Genomic DNA, 23,060 nt, shown 5'->3' on the forward strand with positions numbered 1-23,060 from the left:
TGCCGCAATCACCTTATTAAAAAAAAACACAAAATCTGTTTTAGAGAAAAGATACAGAATTTTGTTGTTTTTTCTACTGTGTCAGCCACTTGATATGCATTATGCATCAATCCTTGAGGTCACTTTCATTAGTCCATATGACAAAGTAAAAAAAAGTAAACCACAAGCAAGCTAAACACCTTGTTCCTATTTCTATAATTAGTAAACGTGGTGTAGAAGCCCATTTTCTTTCCACTATGCATCTTTATCTCTCTATTTATTTTTAAATTGTACTTTAAGTTCTGGGATACATGTGCAGGCTTGTTACATAGGTATACATGTGCCACATATACCATTTTTTTTTTTTGCTGCACCCATCAACCCATCATCTACATTAGGTATTTTTCCTAATGCTATCGCTCCCCTAGCCCCCCCATCCCCCAACAGGCCCCTGTGTGTGATGTTCCCCTCCTTGTGTCCATGTGTTCTCATTGTTCAGCCACCATTTATGAGTGAGAACATGCACTGTTTGGTTTTCTGTTCCTGTGTTAGTTTGCTGAAAATGATGGTTTCCAGCTTCATCCTTGTCCCTGCAAAGAACATGAACTCATCCTTTTTTATGGCTACATAGTATTCCATGGTGTATATGTTTCTTTATCCAGTCTCTCATTGATGAGCATTTGGGTTGGTTCCAAGTCTTTGCTATTGTGAATAGTGCTGCAATAAACATATGTATGTATGTGTCTTTATCGTAGAATTATTTATAATCCTTTGGCTATATACCCAGTACTGGATTGTTGGGTCAAATGGTATTTCTAGTTCTAGATCCTTGAGGAAACTCCACACTGTCTTCCACAATCACTGAACTAATTTACACTCTCACCAACAGTGTAAAAGTGTTCCTATTTCTCTACATCCTCTCCAGCATCTGTTGTTTCCTGAGTTTTTAATGATTACCATTCTAACTGGCATGAGATGGTATCTCACTGTGGTTTTGATTTGTATTTCTCTAATGACCAGTGATGATGAGCGTTTTCTCATCTGTTTGTTGGCCAGGTAAATGTCTTCTTTTGAGAAGTGTCTGTTCATATCCTTCACCCACTTTTTGATGGCGTTTTTTTTTTTGTTTTGTTTTGTTTTGTTTTCTTTTTTTTTCCTTGAGAATGTGTTTAAGTTCCTTGTAGATTCTGGATATTAGCCCTTTGTCAGATGAATAGATTGCAAAAAATTTCCTCCCATACTGTAGGTTAAATGTTCACTCTGATGATAGTTTCTTCTCCTTAGTTATTTTTAATGAAAAATTAGCCAAATAGAAAAAGAAATTGAGAAAAACTTAATTGTTTGGTGAAGAAAACAGGATTTAGGAAGCATATGCATGCATTCGTTTATTCATTCATTCAGGAAACATTAACGGTTCCTACATGTCTCCCTTTCTGTCTTCAAGTGGAGTTTTTTCCTTTTTAACTGAAGCCAAAATATCAATAAAGATCAGAATGTTTGAGTCAGAGGGGTTTGCAGATTATCTAGTCAGACCACCTCCTTAAAATGAAAATGAGGTCTGATATAATAATAAAATTACCATATTTTATTTCTCAAAAGAACAAGGGACAGGAAATAGATCTCTCTTTAAACTAGAATTTAAAAAAATATGTCCCAGGATCATGCGATACAAAATATATCACTGAGGGAGGTCATGAAATCTTAAATCCTGGATGTTTTTAAGAAATTGGAAAAGTATCAATTCTAGAGGATTTCCCATTTTCCTGGATCAGATAACTGCTTCAGACCAATTCCAGTTCTATGATACTAGGAATGCAGGGATTTTATTGGGATAAATGGTGCTGTTCTGCATCTGCAATGGGACTAAACGTCACTTGGGTTTAAACCAGGAATTTAAACCAGGGCTTACTGTGTTCAAGCACATGATTAGATATATTTTCAAATAGAAAAAGACTAAAATGGGTATTATTTCTTATCTTATTTATAACAAATAGATTTCTGAAAGTAAGAAAACTACATTATATGTGTAGAATTTCATTCATTGGGGAGCTTTTCTGCCTTCTCGCTTTCTCTGCTTGTCTCTGTTTTCAAGCATTTGATTATAAAGGCTTTATTTTACTATAGTTATCACAGTTATTCGATTTAGACAGAAGTTGATGATCCTGTGTGTAATTCCATGGCCCTGGGCATCCCGTTACTGTAGAAATCATCTCTGGAGTTGGCAATGTACCAAACTGACTTTCCACCAAGAAACGCAGAGCAGAGGTGGTAAAAGCAAACTGTCGCACTGGTAGAAGCAGCAGCTGCTCTCAAAGCAGCAGAAACAGTCTGCTGAAAGGTGGAAATTCAATCTCTATATTTATACTAGTGGGACATAAGCAGGGCTGTGCCAAACATAGAGCCACACTTTTCCCATTGTTCAAAATAGGGTGTGATACACAGATGCCATGATTGGTATCTAATTAATATGTTTTTAAGGAGTCCAATTCTATCCCGGTGTTCCTATTTATTCAATTCAGTTGTTTTTAATTGTTCTGGCATTGTTCTCTTCACTGAATAAAAATGAAAGGAAGGAAGGAAGGAAGGAAGGGAGGGAGGGAGGGAGGGAGGGAGGGAGGGAGGGAGAAAAGGTGGGTCAGGAATGAGAAAATGTTATAATGTTACCCCAAAACATAGTTCTTTGATATGAAGCAGCTCCAAGGTGTCTCTGATCTTCTCCCCCGACCCCGCCTGTCTCTCAATCCTCTGTTTCTCCCAAAGTATAGGATGAAGCTGTTCTCTGAAGTTTCCTTATCAATCTCCAAGCTGGAATTGCCAAAAAGAAACACAATGGCCTTTATTCCCCTCCCTGAAATGTCATTAACCAGAGAAGATTAAAATTCATATCACAGAGGAAGAGATTGAAAACTAAACACTACACTTGAAGCCCAGACAAACTTTATCCTAAACCATCGTCTGCTATTGGTCCTATCTAATATCCAAAGAAAGTTATTTACTAACCATTGTCTGGGCATTAGGCCCATTCAATTCCCTCTAAAAATCATTTATTATCCCTCTGATTGCCACATTTTCCCCATCTACACTTCCCCTGTGAAGAAGGGTGTATAAGCATCTGTACCTGATTGGGTTATTGGGTCATCCTATTCCTGTGATTTTCCTGGACCATAGAGGGTAAAATACATTTGTATGTTTATCTTTTTCTTCTAATTATCTGCCTTTGTCAGTTTTCAGTAAGACTTCAGAATGGGGAGGGGAAGTTTTCTTTTGGCCCCTATGGAAGAAAAAACAAAACAAGAAAGTAAGGAAGGAAATAAGAAAGGAGAAAAGAAAAAGGAAGGACAGAAGAACTACCAAAACGTGTAACTTGGCTTTTTCATATGATGCATTTTTACTGAAGTGAATACTTTTGTTTATCTTCCTTAAAACTGTTAATTAAAAACCTTCCTCCATAGCTAGAATCACACAGGAAATAAAAGTGGGTGTGCATCTAAACAGAGGACTGCTACCTTGAATTTTGTAGACAAAAGTGGTCCCCTCAAGTTATTCTCACTTGTTGAGGGAACTTGAAGGGACAGTGAGATGACCTTCTTCTCACTATGCTCTCAGTTTGACTTTCCTGTTTCCCATCTTCCTGCCTTCAGGGCAAGTGCAGAAAGATGGTTGGGACCATTGGCAATGCCAAATAACAAGAGTCCCAGTTTAACATGTGAATTTATGACAGGTGACATCAGCTTATAAAATCTGTGTTTGTTATTTTCAAATCACACTCATCAAGAAAGATATTAGTATCACAAGACATTGAAAAAAGTATATTTGATCCATTTAAAATAGGAAAAAAATGCAATCCAGGCATTTTTGTAAACATTCCTTTCAAATTTGGTAAAATGCTTTGAACCCATGTCTTGAGATGAAAAAACTGAAAGCTACTTTTTCATCTTAGATGAGTAATAAAATATGGCAGTTAAGTAAGCTGCTGATATTTATTTTAATTCTGGTCTAATATTGTCGGGTACAAAACAAAGATGGTAAAAATTGACAGAAGGTTTATGTACCTTACCACCTTCTCCCAGTTACTTCTGAGGAAAGTTGGATGTTCCCAAAGCCCTTATCATTTTTCCTCACTTCCTAAGAAAAGGCAGAATCCCTCTTTCACGAGGTCAACATTCTGAGGCTTCACAAGACCTCTACTTTTAACATGTTTGCTTTTATATTTTGGGAAAAAAAATGCTACACAAAATAAAATATTGAACCACTCTCCAACCTCCTTACTTTTCTGTTTCTTCCCTTGCATTTTATCCCTTTGGATTAAGTAGGCAAAAACATTAGGGAGATGGTGTTACCCAACTGAAAGGAAAGCTAATGGGGAATACGATCTCATATTACCAGAGGTTAGCAAAGAGCTACTTTAATATGACAGCTAATATAACTCATTTATGTGATTACTCAAAAAGAAGAATGCCATTGGTGTCTAGTTACATCCCAGTGGTTACAATTAGATAGGCCAGATGGATGGAGTCCAGTGAGACAAGCTGACAAACCTGCAGACAGGTCAGCAGGGACATGACTGGGGCAAGGTGGACTTCATGAATCAGGCAAAAGAAAAGTTGCCCTAATTAATTGTAGGCTTTTTAATCCTGAGGTTCTTAAATAAAATTTAGAGAAAAAGGACTAGCTTTGAGGTCTATTTGCCAACTCCAAGCCAAGCATTTTGAATAAGCAGTTTTCTGTAATGGATGATGACTATTGACTATTAAAGTCATCTTAGGTTGACTTTTAAAATAATACACTTGAAAGCCAAAGCCTCCTAAGAAAAGTAGGTTACTATCCTTTGAGCAAGTCCGTGGTTATAAAATTACTTTGCTTCCATCAGCAAACATAATGTGGTCAGAGATACAGAGAATGGTAGGGCCAAAAGGGATCTTAAGCTTCAACTTGTCTGAACTCTTTATTATACATATTAGACAATCCCATCAGCTGGGGTCCCATCAGGAAATAAAAGGTACATTTGAAAAGTTTAATTAAATAGAGTCTTTTGAAGGGACTATTTACTGAGATCTGGGCAGAGTTAGGGATGTTGAAGCTCTCTGGGACCAGCCACAGTAGAAAGTTCTTACCACCCCTCAGCTGAAGGAGAAAAACAGGGAGCTAGAACCTGGCAAGAGCTGAAGCTGTGGGCAGGAGTCACCTAACAGAAGTGCAGACATAGAGGAACAAGCCACTGCCACTCCACAGTCCTGCAGAGAGGGAGTACGGTATGTGCATGTGTGTGTGTGCACGCGCGCAGTTGCACGCACCCGCACACGTGCACGTGTGTCTGTGTATGTATATGCAAATGTAAGGGGGTGGTATCTCCCCAACTTTCTTCCTCAAACCCTCTGATCTCTTGTTGGTGAACTCCCTTCCACCAAACCCAAGGAGAAGCAAAAGAATAAGGAAGGTACCACAAAGATCAGTTCCTAGGTTCAGAGCAGGGCAGAGCAGGGAGGAGAATAAAGCTGGTGAAAGATCAACAGAGAATCACCAGCGCAGAAGCTGCAGCCAGAGACGAGAAATGATTCCCAAAGGCTAATTGGTGTAGGGCTAGGACTGGGATCTGGCCTTTGGATTCTCAAACATGGAAGCTTTTTACATTTTAATCACCAGGCTTTCCAAGACTAAAAATGAGTTTCAAAAAATATCAGATACTCTCCTTTGGGAAGCTCTTCCTGAATGTAGCAAATCTGGGAAAAGCCTGGCTTCTCTAACGGCAGATGTTTGAAGCTCAGGGTTGAGAGGACTGTGGGGTGTGAGCTCCTCAGACCCCAGAGCCTCTACAGCAGCTGACCCAGCAGAGCCAAGCACATGGTGGCTGTCAGCAGCATGTGGGTGTACGTGTCAAGTTATAGATGAATGAAACTGTCTTTACAAACCACCCACCAGGATTGCGATCTCCAAACAAGCATTGTGCCCTTCTTTCTGTGTGGCTGTATGGGAGACCAACTGATTCCGCTATTGCTCAGGTCACTTTTGAACTTCTCCTTAGAGATGATCTTTGGAGCCAATCTATGTGTCAGAAAAAACTCAGTGTCTCAAGAGGTTACTCATCAGCTGTATTGTTTTTACTTTTGCTTGATTTTCTAGCCAACTTTTATATCGTTTATCAAACTTGACTTGATACAAAATATGATAGAGTCCAAATATCAAAACCACTCTCAGAATACAAAGATTTATCACACTTGAAATGTATCAAAAACATAACAGCAAGCTCAAAAGTAGTATATTAGTTACAGTTCTCCAGAAAACAGAACCAATATGAGATATAAAGTGAGAAATTGGCTTATGTGATTACAGAGGCTGAGAGGTACCGCAATCTGCTGTCTGCACACTACAGATTCAGAAAAGTTGGTGATATAATTTAGTCCAAGTTCTAAGGTCTGAGACCTGGGGAGCTGATGGTGTAAATCCCAGTCAGAAGGCAAGGGAAGATGAGAGGAGATGTTCCAGCTCAAGTGGTGGGGAAAAAAAAGGAGCAAATTCTTCCTTCCTCCATCTTTTTATTCTGTTTAGGCCCTCCACAGATTGGACAATGCTCCCCTCTTACACATACACACACACCACACATACACACTCTTTGGAAGGCCAATCTGTTTCACAGAGTCCACTGATTCAAATGCTGGTCTCATCCAGAAACACCTTCATAGACACACTCAGAAATAACGTTTAATCTGGATACCCCATGGCCTAGTCAAGTTGACACATGAAATTAACCATCATAAGCAATGCACCAAGTGGGAGCTCAAAAGTTGTTGAACAATGGCAGCGTTTTGAGAATAATTAAACAATTGTCTCTTAAAGTGTCAGAGTTGGGATAGGCAAGGTTTATTTGAATATGGTCAGCCTCATACTGTCTTTGAAAAGATATCACTTAATATTAGGTAATATGTGAATTGGCAACATTTATCAGAGAAAAGAATTATAGCTATGTAAAATATTATACATGCACTTTTGAGAAGTAGAATTATGAGTGATGTTACAGGATTTTCTTATTTGGAAATGTCTGTTATTGTTACAATTGTCTATGCATTACAGATACTCCTCAACATAAGATAGGGCTACTTCATCTGATGCTGAAAATATCCTAAGTCAAAAATGCACTTTTGACTTAGGACATGTTCAACACATGATGGGCTTATCCAGACATTGTCTCATCATAAGTCAAGGAGCATACAGAATGCTATGGGAAAAAAATCATAAGTTGAATTATTGTAAGTTGGAAACCATGTGTATTTATAATTATAAAACTGTAAAATAAAGACACATTGTTTTATGGAGATATTTTATAAATGCAATGAAAGGAGATGAAACACAGAAAGAAATGCGACCACATGGACATAGCATATGTGTATAAGCTGCACATGTAATGCTTGTACTTTGCTCAAATATAGACATATCCTATTCTCACTGATTTGAGAAAAAGAAAATATGGCATGTATTTTGCTTTTAATACATCCCCCCACCCTCCTTATGAAACAATGGAGAAAAAGATGCTTGAGATCTTTGTTTTTGTTTTTTGAGAGGGAGTCTCACTCTGTTGCGTAGGCTAGAGCACAGTGGCACAATCTCGGCTCACTGCAACCTCCGCTTCCCGGGTTCAAATGATTCTCCTGCCTCAACCCCCCAAGTAGCTGGAACTACAGGCATGCACCAATATGCCTGGCTAATTTTTGTATATTTAGTAAAGACAGGGTTTCACCATGTTGGCCAAGCTGGTCTTGAACTCCTGACCTCAGGCGATCCCACTTCGGCCTCCCAAAGTGTTGGGATTACAGGCGTGAGCCATTGTGCCCCGCCGAGATCTTTGTAAAGGGTTCTTGCACACTGAGAACAGATTACAGAAAAGATGATTTGGAAGAGAGAATAAATGGAAAAGTTGAAATGGACATTGATTAAACTTTGACACAGGATTCAACATGTAGTCATGGTCCCTGGAAACCCAATAAATTTGATAGTATTTATTATTTAGTACATTTTCCTTATTACTACATGTTGATTTTTGTCAACATCAGGCATATCTGCTTTGTAGAATAATAATTATTACCATATGCATAAAGTTTAGAATTTTAGAAAATAGGTGATGGGATGTAGGGAACACAAAAGGAAAGCAGAAAAATGATTTTAATGTTACTTAAGAGATACTTCTTGATTTCTTAAATGTAACCACATTTACTCGTTTGGGGAGGGAGGAGGTGAGAGATCTATACTGCAGTTTTATCATCTGTCTCCAGCAAGTTTTGCACTTCATTAAATTGCTTAGGGTTGTACTAGCAATCCCTCCAACACGTAACTCAGAGATGTGGATATTGGTTTTATTGTTTTCTCATTTCCAAAGAAAAAATAGTGTTTGTTAAGTTTAATGTATTTGCTTTCCTTCTATAAGGAGATGCTGCTGGGGTTTTTGGTTTTTCATTTTTGGATTTTTTGTGTGTTTTAGAATCTTACTGGTTTCTTTTAAAGACCATGTGTAGCCTGACCTCCTAACTCAAACATTTGGACAGTATACATAATTGAAACATCCAGTGCCCCCTTAGTAGCCAGATTAACGCAAATCAAATCCCTATTTACGGTGCAAATGTAGAAATACCAGTTAAAGCCAATAATTCAATGTGACCCTCTGCCAAGACATCCTGTAACCTGTTCTGTGTCAGTCCTTCATTCTTCCTCACTTACATAGAGCTGCTGGAGCTTGAGCACTGGAACACGTAGTTCAGTGAGAAGAGGTTTGCTACAATAACCTTAAGTGTAGCTCATACCTACATGATATCAAGTAGGAAAACATGAATGTGTTTAATAATTAAATTTCGGGTGATAAATCATTGGCAGATATCGACATTGACTTTTGAAAAGCAAATGTAAATGCTCATTTCTGATTGAACAGATTACGCGGACCATGGCCATGGCATGGAGGAATAGGGGGAGGAGAAGTGTGCATGGCTCCATGCTGGCCATACCTGGGTCTAATCCTGAAACCACTGCTCACTAACTAAGTGCTCTGGAGCACATAATTCCTATGAGCCTGATTTTCTTCATCCTTAAGTATGGGAATAATAATAACATCATAATAACCCAGGGACACTATGAGGCTCAAACAAGATAGTTCATGTAAATTGCCTAGTGCATAACTATTTTTGAATAAATAATAAACATTGTTTCTGTTCTTTTAGGTTTCAGGATTAACTAAGTTACTACGCACACAGAAAATTTGCCCAACTAGTTTTCCAACTGGGTTTCTCAGCTACTACCTGGACCACTATTGCTACAACCTGCTTAGAACTCATTTTGATATTTTCTGTATTTCAGGGCAAGCTGAGTACAGGGAAACTCAATTGTCTTTTAGAATGATATTAAAAGTTATCAGCAGCTTCCAAAATGTGGGTGCAGATAAAACCAAAATAATGAAACCCCTGAGAGCATCTGGGTGGAGGTGTGTGTCCAGGATAGGATCCAGTTCTCGGGGGTGGGGATGGGGGGCGGAGGGGCTGTAAAACCATTCAGTGCTTTCTCCCTAGGAAGGCTATGCCCATGGCACTAGCTGGACCAAAATCTAGGGGACACAAGAGCTGGCCTGGAGATGGTCATTCAGAAATCATCTAGGTTAGGATGAAGCCATGAGAGAGGTATTACCTTCTTGGAGGATGAACATGTTCTGGGAAAGAGGCAGAGAACTAAATCTACCCCTGGGATTTTCACAATTAAGTAGCTCAATTCACCATCTTCCATTTTGAGTTGCCTACTATGTCACACATTTCCCAGGCATTAAAGCCTGGATATTCCCGTATGGGAAGTGTATTACCAATATACATGTGAATAAAAGCTCTCATCACTCTTTGATATAACACATTTTTGTGTTCAAAAAGGAATTTGATGAGTTATTGAACAAAACCTCAGAATGGTTTTCAAAGGCCTAGGACTTGGATCCCTTCACTGCTATCTTCTAGCCATGGACGGTCAGGCAGTGGTTGACATCCTGAGCCTCAGTTTTCTTATCTAGTTTCTTATCTCCCCATATGAGGTCATGACGATTACATAAATTAACATAAACTGAAGTGCATTGAGCTTAATAGGCACTCAATAAATGTATAATAACGTTGATAAGTCAGGTCTTATGCCCTGCCCATTGATGGAAAATGCTGATGACAATAATGATATCCTGTACTTGAACTGTCAGCTCGGGTACTTTGTGTGAGAGAGCAAACCAAAACAACAGGCAAAGAAACTAACCGTCCAGCTAACTAGCTAACTGCTTAAAAACCTGGCTTTTGCCCGCTTCTCCCAGAGCCTGTATTTGTGCCCACACACCCAACACTCTTATCACTGGTGGCTTCTTCTTTTGCATGGCTCTACATCCAAATCTCCTTCACGTGGGTGGGAGATTTATTTATTATGTCTGTTTCTCAAAAGTTCAGAAACAATCTGAATACATATCCATGACCTCTTCTGATTTGTTAATAAATAAATGCATATTAAGGGCCCTTAACTTTGCATATTGAGGGCCAATTCTTTGTCTTCGCTGAGAACGAAGTTTGCCCTTGATATGCATTTATTTATGAGACAGGGCCACAGTGGGGGAGCCTATAGATGCTGAATAGCATTTGAGCACACATCCAAAGTGAGTTAAACACAGATGATGCTGACTGAGATGGGACGAGGTGCTCTCTATGGCAGTGTTCAGGAGGCTTCTGTTCCACTGGATAAACTTATGAAGAGTCTCTCTTGCCAGGTCAGCTTTAAAGAAAAGCAAAGTCTCAGTGCATGGTATTGCTTTAAAAACAGGTTCACTCTGCATCCTGGGTCTCTGGCTTCTAGACAGTCCCAAGAAGATGGAATCAAACTTCAAGAACAGTCTTTCGTGTTCCACAAATTAGAGACGACAGCTTGGTTCCTTGGTTTTCTATCTTTCCTAGAGAAATTCTTGTGTCTTCCACATGTTTTCCATATAGCAAAATTTAGCCACTTACTTTATTTCCATCTCTATCCCCATACTGGATTTTACTGCTGTCACTTCATTATTAAATCACTGTGGAGTTTGCTACATTAGAGCTAAGGAGGAAATGGATTACAATATATAGGACAGCCTTGTAATTTCCAACAGAAGCTGTCTCAATGAACACATTGTTTCATTTTATTTCTCTGGAAAGATCACATATTATAGTCACTATTCACAGTATACTGTGTAAAATGATCTTTGTTTGTTTTCTACAATAGATACTGTGTCATTTAATTAATTTAGACTAAAGAAGAGCAATCAACATTCAGTAACAACATTCCCTTAGAGAATATAAAAGAAAAATTTTCCACACTCTACATAGCAGTTAGAGCAAAGGAGGTGCTGATATTTATTTATGAACATCAGTGCTCATAGTTGTAAGCAGCAGAACTCTGGCTGATTTCAGCAGAGAAGCATCATGTATGAAAAGAATATTGGATATTTTACAGATTACAATGAGGGCTGGAGAAAGAGACTTCAGGCTCAGCAGCCAGAGACAATAGTCACAATCATGACAAGAGCAGGTCTGATGAGAAAAACCCTCACTACATTCACCAAATCAGGAGATGATGCCACTTAAGCCGCAACCACTGCAGCATTTGGAACTTGGTCACCTGCGACTATCAAGTAATATCAGACCCTGAGAAAGCGCCTACATAATGTCTGCTTCTCTGCTTCTTTGGCTTCTGATTCTGCCTGCCGTGGTTGAGTTTGATTCTTGAAGACCAGGTCATGAGATCATGGCATCTCCACCAGAGAAGCTGGGAAACCAAAAATATGGCAGTTTCCACTTTTGTAGTTGGGGTGGGCTCTACCTGTTTCTGAAATTCAAAGGCATGGAAGTCCCCAAGTGCATGAAGCACTGCACAGAATTTTTTTTCCCATGTACTTATTTTATTGCATTTTAGGTTTTGGGGTACATGTGAAGAACATGCAAGATTGTTGCATAGGTACAGAATTTTTATAAAAAGACAAAAGCTCCCTCAAATCAGCATTGCCAGGAATGGGACCTCCAATACCCTCAACCTCCCAATCACACCTACAGAAGCATGTCAGGCCCTTCCCTTGAGCTAAACAGGTAACCCAGCATCCTGGCCTTCCTTGGAGAAAAGAATGAATTACCACTGGTAAGAGTGAATGCAAGAAGACATCTTTTCCCCCAGTACTATGCTTTCCCCCAATACTGCGGCAAACTTAGCTGCATAAAATATGTTGCTCTCATGTTGAATTCTTTTTTTTTTTTAAGCTGGCCTTGATTAGATTTTAAGTTGAGTGAAATGTCCTATTTTGTGTTTCTGTCTTCACTTACTGAGAACAACATGTTCTTTTTGATGGGCCCAGAAGACTAAAGACTTGGATTTGCAGCCATGGTTTGAAAGAAACTGAAACTGTGATTCCTTTTGGAATATTCATTTGACCATAAGAACCCCAACAACAATTGGTTTGGAACAACAGTGGGATAAAAAATCAGCACAGGGTAAAGAAAAATACGAGCAATGGGTAAAAGGACCAGATAGCTTACCAGGCATTTATAGAGCTCAAGTCCAAGATTCCAAGATAGGACATAATAAAAAAAACAGCTGCCTCTTCCACAATTGCATTTTAAAATCTCATTCTATGCACACAAATTTTCCCCCTACTGTCTGATGCATGCTTTTGTTGATATGATTTTTATTTTAATAAGATAGATTTATGGTCAAAGTTTTAATTTTAATTCTCAGGTTTATTTAAAAGAAGGCAGTTTCATAAGACAGTTGTTCTGGATATTTATGGAAGATGAGGCAAAGAAGCTGAGATAGCCAAGAGAAAAAAAAAAAAAAAAAACTCTGCAGTTTAGCATTCTTGTCCCTGTAGGATCCTTCCTTATATTATGGAAATTTCTGCAGACCTTAGGCCATGAGTATTGAACAGATCTCACCTTCCACAGCTTCTCATTGACCTACAGCACAATATAGGGTTTTTTGAACATAAAAGAATCATCGACAACCTCTCTATTACTCTAAGAATTGTTTACCCATGTGATAAAGAAGCCTCTCAAACTCCCTTAATTAAAAGTATGTTACATTGATGACCCACCTTCCTGGTGGAGAAACTGAAATCCACCCAGCCTCTTTCTCCCCTACCAATTAGATCACTTTCTCTGTTTGCATCTTCTATCCTATTAGCTCTGGGGTATCACAAGGATGATTTACTTCTGCATTCCATGCTGTCAAGTTAAAGAACAGATTGCCCAGGGTCTTGAACATCTCTGGGTAATTGAAGCTTTTGCCTTTGGGGTTATTACTTTTTAATCACACTATTTGAGGAGTTTGGGTGAGGAAAGCACTGAAGGTATGCCTGCCCGATTTGTCTGTCCTACTCATTTCAGCCTACTAAGCTGGGTGGTGACTAATTCAGAAAAAAAAAGGCAGACCTCAGTTACCCCTCCTTTTATGATGCTATCTGGATAGCTGTGCCCACATGATTTCAATGTTCTTGCATCTGATAACATTAAGGTATTTAAGCTGGAGAGAAGCAAGAAAAGAGGTCAAAGGAACAAGAAAAGAAGAAGACACCCTGCCGAGTCTGTCCTTGCAATAGTAATGATCATTTTGCAGAGATGTGTGGATTTTTCAGAAGAGTCAGGCAGGGCAGGGCTTTGATACTGCTTAAAATTTACACGATGGCTTTAATTTGAAAACAATTTAAAAAAAAACAAACAAAAGAAGGCAAGCAAGGAAGTAACATTTCTGTGAATAACACTGCTTTTCTAGCTACTAGTGGCATCCATGATGTTTCTCTTTTTTAAAAAGGCATTTGAAATTCAGTAAACCATGCTTTAATGTATTACAGCTTTTAAAGGGAAATTTCTTTACACATGGCAACATATAAGAAACAAAATATGATTGAATTATTGTATAGGTTAATTAATAAAGTTAGTTAACAAGAGTACATTTTAATTATATATGATGACGCATCTTTTTATCTTTAAAAAAGTTTTATAAATGAATGGCTTTTTTGTATAAGACCAAATTGAAAAATGAAAAGCAAACTGTTAAATCAGCCATCCAATCACTACCAAACTTCTGAGTGTTTTCTCCAAACATGTGGATCTCATTCACTCACTCAACATTTAATGAAATGACTTCTATACTAGACATTATGCTGCATAGGGGTGAGGAGATACACAATGAGTTATGTATAATCCTTGAACCTCAAGGGCTTGGTCTAGAGAGTTTATGTATATTAGTTTCCTAGTGCTACTGTAAGAAAACAGCATAAATTTTGTGGCTCAAAAAATAGAAATGTATTCACACACAGTTCTGGAGGCTAGAAGTCCTAAATCAAGGTGTGAGTAGGCCTGGTTTATTCTTGGGGGCTCACAGGAAAATGTATTCTTCTAGATCCTGATGGTTGCTGACAGTCCTTGCATATCTTGGCTTGTAGCAGTACAACCCCAGTCTCTGCCTCTGTCATCACATAGCCTTCTTCACTGCATGTGTTTGCATCCAAATTTTCCTCTTCTTATGAGGACACTGATCATTGTATTTAGGAACCACCCTAATGTAGTATGACTTTTTCTCAAATTCATTGTATCTGCAAATACCCTATTTCCAAACAAGGTCACATACTGGGGTATTGAAGGTTAAGAATTCAATATATCTTTTTTCAGAGCAGACACGCTTCCACCCATAACACTATCCAACAAGACCCTCCACAGAAGTTAGAGGATCTTGACTGAAAGATCCTGGAGGTGTACCACCAGTGTCCAGGGACTGCAGAAAGCATTGTAAGTGACCCGTCACAGACAATGCAGGGAAATGGAAGATGGAGGATGGCTTCAACCATCTGTCCTAGCAGAATGAACCAGTACCATTATAGAAGTCAGTCAAGTAACCCCTTTCCTGCTAGGTCACCAGACCAAGCCTAGGGGGAAATAGAGAATTGGACCACAGCCCCCAGTCCCATCACAGGCTTACAAGATCCATCTACATGAAGACAGAAGACATAACCTGAAACGAAGTTTAGAGTTTTGATTATTAGATAGGGCTAGACATTTATTATTGGCCTGAGACTTTTTGAGGACTAAAGTGACCAGAGATGTGTTAGTCAAGAGTGAGCAGAAAAGGCATGAACCTACTTGATTTTCATCTAAGAAGGTGACAGGGCAAATAACTATCCTACACACTGGATAGGTAAGGCAGTTATGAGGAAAGAATAAAGTTGCTTTCAGTTTTACCTGACAGAGCACAGCTTGTTCCGCACATACCTTAAAACAAAAATGGGTGCTTGGTGTGTTTGGATAAAGAGGCTGTGATGTAGTCTGTGTTAAAAGAATTAGCCAATAGGCTGAGACAACTCCAGTGCCTTGGGTTCCTACATAAGCAAACCAAAACTCATCTCAACAGAAATAGCAAAATAAATTTGATCTTAACCAGTCAGAAACCTCCAACTAGAGACTTTACCAATCAGAAACTGACAGCTAACTAGGGACTTTCCACCAGATTATACCCAAATTAGTCAAATGCCTAGTTGTAGCTGATTAAGTACTACAGTCTCTCCTTATTTGTGGGAGATTGGTGTTAGGACCCCCACTAATATAAAAATCTAAGGATGCCCAATTACCTTGCATAATTTATTTGCACATGACTTATGCATATCCTCCCATATATTCAAATTATCAGTAGATTACTTAAATACCTAATACAATATATACACATCACTTCATTTGATTAGATTCAATGTAATACTCAATGCATAACAAATTCAAGCTTCACTTTTTGGAACTTTGTGCAATTTTCTTTTCCTGGATATCAGTAGTTGATTGAATCTGCTATGTGAAGCCCATGCATACAAATGGCTGACTGTAATTATTTTACTACAGTGTTTAGCCTACCAAAGCCCATTGCTCAGGCTGTTAAAGCAGAACTCCCTGAACCTCTTCTGGTTTTGAGTGCTACCTGATTCCTTTATTGCTCAAATAACTCTGTTCAATTTATTTTGTCTGTACAGTATTGTTTTTCAATTCCTGAGATAGTGATGTGCCTACACCCTTCTATCCCCTCAAGACTTTCCAAATTCTGTAGCTCTTGAGAACATCCAAAAAGTTCCTAGAACCACTGGAGACAGTCTCGGAAGGCAGTTGAGGTTGAGAGCCATATGCTCAACTCTGATGGGGGCGAGCCAAGGTTGATATTGCTGTGTCCTAGGCTCTGCATGTTCCCCATGTGCGACAGACCTAACGCTAGGCTTGGCTGAGCCTCGGAAGACTGGCAGCTCCAAAGGGCCACATCAAAGATATGGGAGGCAGATAGAAGGCAGGGTGGGTTTCATGGCACTGATCCGCCTGGGTATCCCTCTTTCTGCCTGTGACAATTCAGTGACAGAAAAATCTTCCTATGTTGACAGTTCTGTGACAGCAGGTCCCAAGTTAGATCAGCTAGAAACATCTGCTCCAGAAGTTAAGACTGGCCTTGAAAACAAGATGGAACAAGAGACATAATCCCTACCTCAGTGGCAGTGGAGGTGACTGAGGAGGGCTTAAGGATAAAATGTCTCACTCCAAAGTCAGAGCAACGATTTGCAGTTTGGCATTCATCCTCTAAATGGGTTGGGGAGGAAATTTGAGTTAGATCTATTATCTACTCCCAAGGGTGCAATTAGAAGGAACTGAATTATTTGATAATTAAGAGTTTTCTCCATATTCAATAAATGGTTCTGGGATAACTGGCTAGCCATATGCAACAGACTGAAGCTGGACTTTTCCCTTACACCATATACACCATGTCTTGAGTTGATTATCTATCTTGAGAATCAACTCAAGATAGAATCAAGAATTATATGTAAAACCCAAAACTATAAAAAGCCTGGAAGACAACCTAGGCAATACCATCCTAGACAAAGGAATGGGCAAAGATTTCATGACAAAAACACCAAAAGCAATTGCAACAAAAACAAAAATTGACAAGTGGGATCTAATTAAACTTAGGAGCTTCTGAACAGCAAAATACATTATCAACAGAGTAAACAGACAACCTACAGAATGGGCGAAAATACTTGCAAACTATGCATCCAACAAAGATCTAATATCCAGGCTTTATAAGGAACTTAAATTTACAGGAGAAAAACAACCCCATTAAAAAGTGCGCAAAGGACATAAACAGACATTTCTCAAAAGAAGACATACATGCAGCCAATAAGCATGCAAGAAAAAGCTCAATATCGATGATCATTAGAGAAATGCAAATCAAAATCACAAGATACCATCTCACACCAGTCAGAATGGCTATTACTAAAAAGTCAAAAAATAACAGATGCTGGTGCGGTTGTGGGAGTGTAAATTAGTTCAACCACTGTGGAAAGCACTGTGGTGATTCCTCAAAGAGCTAAAAGCAGAACTACCATTTGACCCAGCAATTCCATTACTGGATATATGCCCAGAGGATTATAAATCATTCTACCATAAGGACACATGTATATGAATGTTCACTGCCGCACTATTCACAATTGCAAAGACATGAAATCAGTTTGAATGCCCATCATTGACAGAATGTTGTTGTTGTTGTTGTTTTAATGTGGTACATATACACCATGGAATGCTATGCAACCATACAAAAGAACGAAATCATGTCTTTTGTGGAAACATGGATGGAGCTGGGGGCTATCAACCTCAGTAAATGAATGCAGGAATGGACAAAATGAATGCATGTGGACAAATACCACATGTTCTCACAAGTGGGAGCCAAATGATGAGAACTTATGAACACAAAGAAGAAAACAACAGACACTGGGCTCTACTTGAGGGTGGAGGATAAAAGGAGGGATAGAAGCAGAAAAGATAACTATTAGGTACTAGGCTTAATTCCTGGGTGATGAAATAATCTGTACAACAAACATGCATGACATGAGTTTACCTGTGTAACAAACCTTTGCATGTATACCCAAAGCTAAAATAAATGTGTTTAAAAAAAGTTTTCAGCTGCATGTAAAAATGTGGCTTTAAGAGCTATACTAAAACTGGGTGCAGTGGCTCATGCCTGTAATCCCGGCACTTTGGAAGGCCAAGCTGGGAGGATCACATGACGTCAGGAGTTCAAGACAAGCCTGGCCAACATGGTGAAACCCCGTCTCTACTAAAAAAGTACAAGAAAATTAGCCAGGCATGATAGCAGGTGCCTGTAATCCCAGCTACTTAGGAGGCTGAGACAGGAGAATTGCTTGAACTGGGAGGCAGAGGTTGCAGTGAGCTGAGATTGTGCCACTGCACTCCAGCCTGGGCAACAGAGCGAGATTCTGTCTAAAAAAAAAAAAAAAAAAAAAAAAAGAGCTACACTGAATTAATTCATAGAGAAACAAAGATTATTTTGTTAGGTACATCTATGTTAAGACTGTATTTTTTAGCCTGCTACTGAAATAATTTTGTTGGTTAAAGAGGGTGGGTGAGTACAGTTCAGAAAGTGGACTGTAGCTGGTGCGGGAGAGAGGTCCTTCACCCAAGACAACCTGGTTCAACATAGAACAGATACATCCTAGAGGAAAATGCTTTCTCTGGCTACTGAAAATCAAATATATGGCATTAAAAAGAGATTCATGTTTCCACACTACAAAATTAAGTGCATTATCTGCTCAAAAGCTGCAGCAAACTGTTATTTTAAGTTATATCACATTATTATGATACAAGGGAGGCAGTAAAGATAACAGGAGGCTCTAAGCTTTCCCTGCTTTCAGTGTCAGGGCATGAAAATCTATTTTTAGTATCCCAGAAAACACCATTGCAATGGACTGAATGTGTGAATGTGTGTGTCTTCTCAAAATTTGTATGTGGAATCCTAATCCTAATCCCCAGTGTGATGGCACTAGTAAGTGGGGAATTTGGGAGATAGTTAGTTCATGAGGGTGGAGCCCTGATGAATGGAATTAGTGACCTTCTAAAAAGACCCTAGAGAGCTCTCTTGTCCTCTTTCCACTATGTGAGACACAGTGATATGGCTATCTATGGACCAGGAAATGGACCCTTACCAGACGCCGTGTCTTCCAGCACCTTCATCTTGAATTTCCCAACCTCCAGACATATAAGAAATAAATGCCTGTTGTTTACACCACCCAGTCAGTGTATGCTATTCTATTATAGCAGCCTGAGCTGACCAAGACAGCAATACAGTTGCCAGATTTACTGGCACTTGGCTCCCAACTGGTATTAAGCATGTGGAAATGCAAATATGAGATTAGAATTTATTGATGTAAAAGCCAAGTGGAGGAAGCCCTGGAATTTTCTAGCTGCTGGTTTTCAGGTTTACCCTTTTCAATAGTGCACTTCACTAGCATGAAAATGCTCATATTTTGAATAACAAAAGTAAACACCATAACTAATACATATGTAATGCTTAGTAAGCGCCAGGAACTATTCTAAAGGCTTTATATACAATAACCCATCTAGACTTTACACCAACCCTATGAGTTAGTTACTATTATTATCCCCACTTTACATTTGAAGAAATTGAGGCGCAGAAAGGTTAGCAACCTTGCCCAAGTTCATGCAGCTAATAAATGGCATCTCTGGGGACCATATAGATAATAAGATAAATAAAATGAAAGGTGAAGAATAGACTAGCCTGGGATAAGTGTGATTTATTAATATCCTGGTTTTTGTAATATGTAGGGAAGGGAGCTATGATTATTTCCAATCATTCCTCCTTCCCTTTTCCTCAAGAAAGGGCCATTTTGCACAAGCTGAGTTCTTTGCTTGTTCAGCACCTTCACCAGCAGAGGTCCACTCTGAGCTCTGACACACCATTTATTTCTTGGAAGGATACCACAGAATGGGCAGGGAGATAGCTTAGCATCTATTCTTCCAAAGATACTCAACAAATCTTCCAGAAAGTACAACAGAGATATTTAAAATGATAGGGAAACATTGCTCATTTTGGTCCCTGCCTTTTAAAAAATTGGTATTTTCCAGGTTTTTTTTTCACAGTTATTGAATAAGTTATTTTCACAGTTATTGTTGGTGAGAAGTAAAAGTAATTATCTAATTTACAATCAGACAATTACATTTACTACACAGGCCAGAAAGGGCTGGTTCTGGGCAAAATTATTTGAGGATGAGGAAACCTGAAACACATTCTATCTGATCTCTTGACTTTATAGGTAAGAAAACTGAGGTCAGAGAATGCAGGTGATTTACTCCAATTAGGAAATTCTGTTATGTGGACTCCTAATCCAGAGCTATTCAGAACATACATAAATACTACACATGGACACACTCAATAGAGACACACACTGACATGGATGGACTCCCACATATACACACACATGCGTACACACCTGCATACAGTCACACACTCACAAAGATACACACAAGCACAAACACAGACATACATGGGCATGTACACATGAAGTGCCCCACTTTCATATGAAGCCATATTTTCTGCCTAAATTCTTCATTAATAATCAGGTAGTTAATAGCACTACCCTTCCCTAAGAACATTTGCATTTTAATAGATGTCTCCAGAAAATAAAAGTGAAGGCCTAAAATAAAGAATTTTAATGGTGTAATTTCAGACAGAGAGTCAGAGATTGAGTGCTGGCCCAATGTCCTTCAAGTTGCTTCATTGAGGAGGCTTTTTTTTTTTTGTCCTTGGGACCACACGTATGTATATGCAGGAGTCTACAGGTGTTGGTGTTTGTGGACATGTCTCTCTATGGGTGTGTGGGTCCAAGTGTAGTGTATATGCACGCCCTGAATAGCTCTGGACTAGGCGTCCAGATAATTGAATTTTCTGATTGGAGCAAATTACATGTGTTCTCCAGCCTCAGTTTTCTCATTTGTAAAATCAGGAGATCAGGCAAATATTCACTAAATGAACATTCTTGAAAAGATGTTAACATATCTTCTCAATCAAATTTGGCCCCATCTCCTATTGTCACAATTTCACTTTCCCCCACGTATGGCTCATTTAAGAATAATTCTTAAAATAATTGTTGAATAAAAAAGAATAATGTGTGTAAGTTATGATGAAATTGTTCATTTTTCTCTATTTTTCCTCTTCAAGAAGACAAACTGACTTGGAGCTGTGGCTGTGGTTTCCAGCCAGCTGGGTTTGTCTTACTGCTAAAAGGAGACTATAATTTTTTCCCCCAGGATCCTCCTGTTCCTTTCAGGTTCAGAGCTCAGCTGTGGATGGAACCCACGTGTGGCTTTCCCATTTTTAACATTGAAATACAGTGTTCATTAGAACAAAAGCTTCTTGTCCATATTGCAGGGTTCGATATAAGTGGTCTGCCTGGCCCACACATCACAGCTTCCTTCATATTGCAATGATATTGTAATAGCTCAGATTGTACATTGAGGTCAAACTCAGCTATTGATCTATTTAAACATAAATACTACAATTAATTAGAGATGGGCTTGAACTAAAATATCTGACCTTTCTGGGTTCTTGAGGGTAGCACTGGAATAACTTCATGTAAAAGCTAAAAATCCTGAGAAGGACATTTTCTACTCAAAATTACTTCCAATAAATGACTTCACGGGGCTGGACCCAGGACCTGCTTCATTAGTAGTCAGTGTATTCCAAGAGTTTAGCATGAAATGACCATCTCCATTTACACCAGAGAAGTTCATGGTGGTTGTGGAACAGGTTGGTGAGGAAAGGGCTTGTTTCTTGAAATATGTGTATGCCAAAGTGGAGAAAGACAAACAGGAATGTTTTTCACTTGGCTTCTAGCCTCCTGGAGTATCTGTCAGCATTTGAGGAATGCTGATGTAATTGAGCACCCACTATGTGCCAGCCACTGTTCTAGAAGCAAACAAGATAGAGAGTCTGCTCTCATCCTAAATTCTTCATTAATAATCAGGTAGTTAATAGCATTACCCTTCCCTAAGATCATTTACATTTTAATAGATGTCATTTAAAGATGCTTGCACAGGATAGGAAGATGGTGCTCCACACCATCCAGAGAGCTGCATTCGTATTCCAGTTTTCTTTCCAGAAATTCAGGAAGGGACGAAGGCAAAGGTAGACACCAGGCTCTCATAGAGGCTCCTCAGTGGTGAGTGGGGATGGGGTTGGGTCCCCAAGCTCTCCATGCATAAAAGAGCACGTGTCTGCTCACCACAGTGGCACCCAGGTGACTTTCACTGAACTGATAGGCAACTCCAGTTTTTCATTGTGGCCAGGAAGGTCCCATGTGATGTGGCCCCTGTCTGTCTCTCCCATTTCATCCCACTCCTTCCTCCACTGCCTTGCCATGTTCTGCTCCACTGGCCTTTTTTTCTGTTCCTTGAATGCAACAAAGTTTCTTCTTTCTCAGGTGGTGCTGCTGCGTGGGACCGTGGAACACTATGCCCAGATGTTCTCAGGGCTGGCTCTTCCTTGTCATCCCATCCCAGGCCTCAGTTCACCTGTCTTCCCTGGCCAGCCTCTCTGAAGTAGCCTTCCTACCCTGTCCCTGTCTTTCCACAATTTTATTTTCCTCCCATCACTGTGTTCCTGAGATACTCTTGTTTGTTTTACTTTTTGTGTGTCTTCCTCCATTACTCTTGATGAAAGCCTGATGAAAACAGTGAAGCTGTCTGTCCTTTTCACGTATTTGGCACATAGTAGGTGCTTAAGAGTTACTTTTTATATGAAGAAAACAATGTTAGAGTTTTAAGGAGTGCAGTGAAAATTTCCTTCTCAAAATTTTTCTTCCTTATTATTATCAGGCAAAATTGAGACTTAAGTCACCAATGTATTATACCAGTTGATAGGGCAAAGATGGCTCTGGAATGACATTGGCTATTGGAAGAGAACCAACGTCTTATCTTTCCAGACTATCTAGACTCTCAAACGCAGGCCATCTTGGTGATGTTTTGAAGTCACACTGAGTTCCCAGTTCTGTTCATCAGGCAGCCAGGCACAAGACACCTGGATGAGCAGGCAAGAACTGTCTGCTCTGGCAGCTCTAACTCAGTTATTTCCAAGGCTTGGTCTAAACTCTTGCTGAAGCCCACCTGTTGAGAGGCTCTCTCTTATGCTCATACTTGGAGCAGCATAAACAAGTCTTGGCAGAGAGGCTATCCCTTAAACAGTACTGG

At 39.3% G+C, this 23,060-nt stretch overlaps 1 long non-coding RNA gene across 1 annotated transcript; it reads right to left on the reverse strand.

Moving 5' to 3' along the window:
- Positions 1 to 1,648: 1,648 nt before the first annotated feature.
- LOC116539461 lies at positions 1,649 to 17,281 on the reverse strand. Its single transcript, XR_004264057.1, has 3 exons — positions 17,148 to 17,281; positions 6,308 to 6,312; positions 1,649 to 1,660 (listed from the first exon to the last, which is right to left on the reverse strand). It is a non-coding gene; the product is annotated as an uncharacterized LOC116539461 (long non-coding RNA).
- Between the last annotated feature and the right edge of the window lie 5,779 nt (positions 17,282 to 23,060).

Source organism: Sapajus apella, unplaced genomic scaffold (assembly GCF_009761245.1).
Source record: "Sapajus apella isolate SASKATOON/1434 unplaced genomic scaffold, GSC_monkey_1.0 scaffold4, whole genome shotgun sequence".
NCBI classification, from domain to species: domain Eukaryota; kingdom Metazoa; phylum Chordata; class Mammalia; order Primates; family Cebidae; genus Sapajus; species Sapajus apella.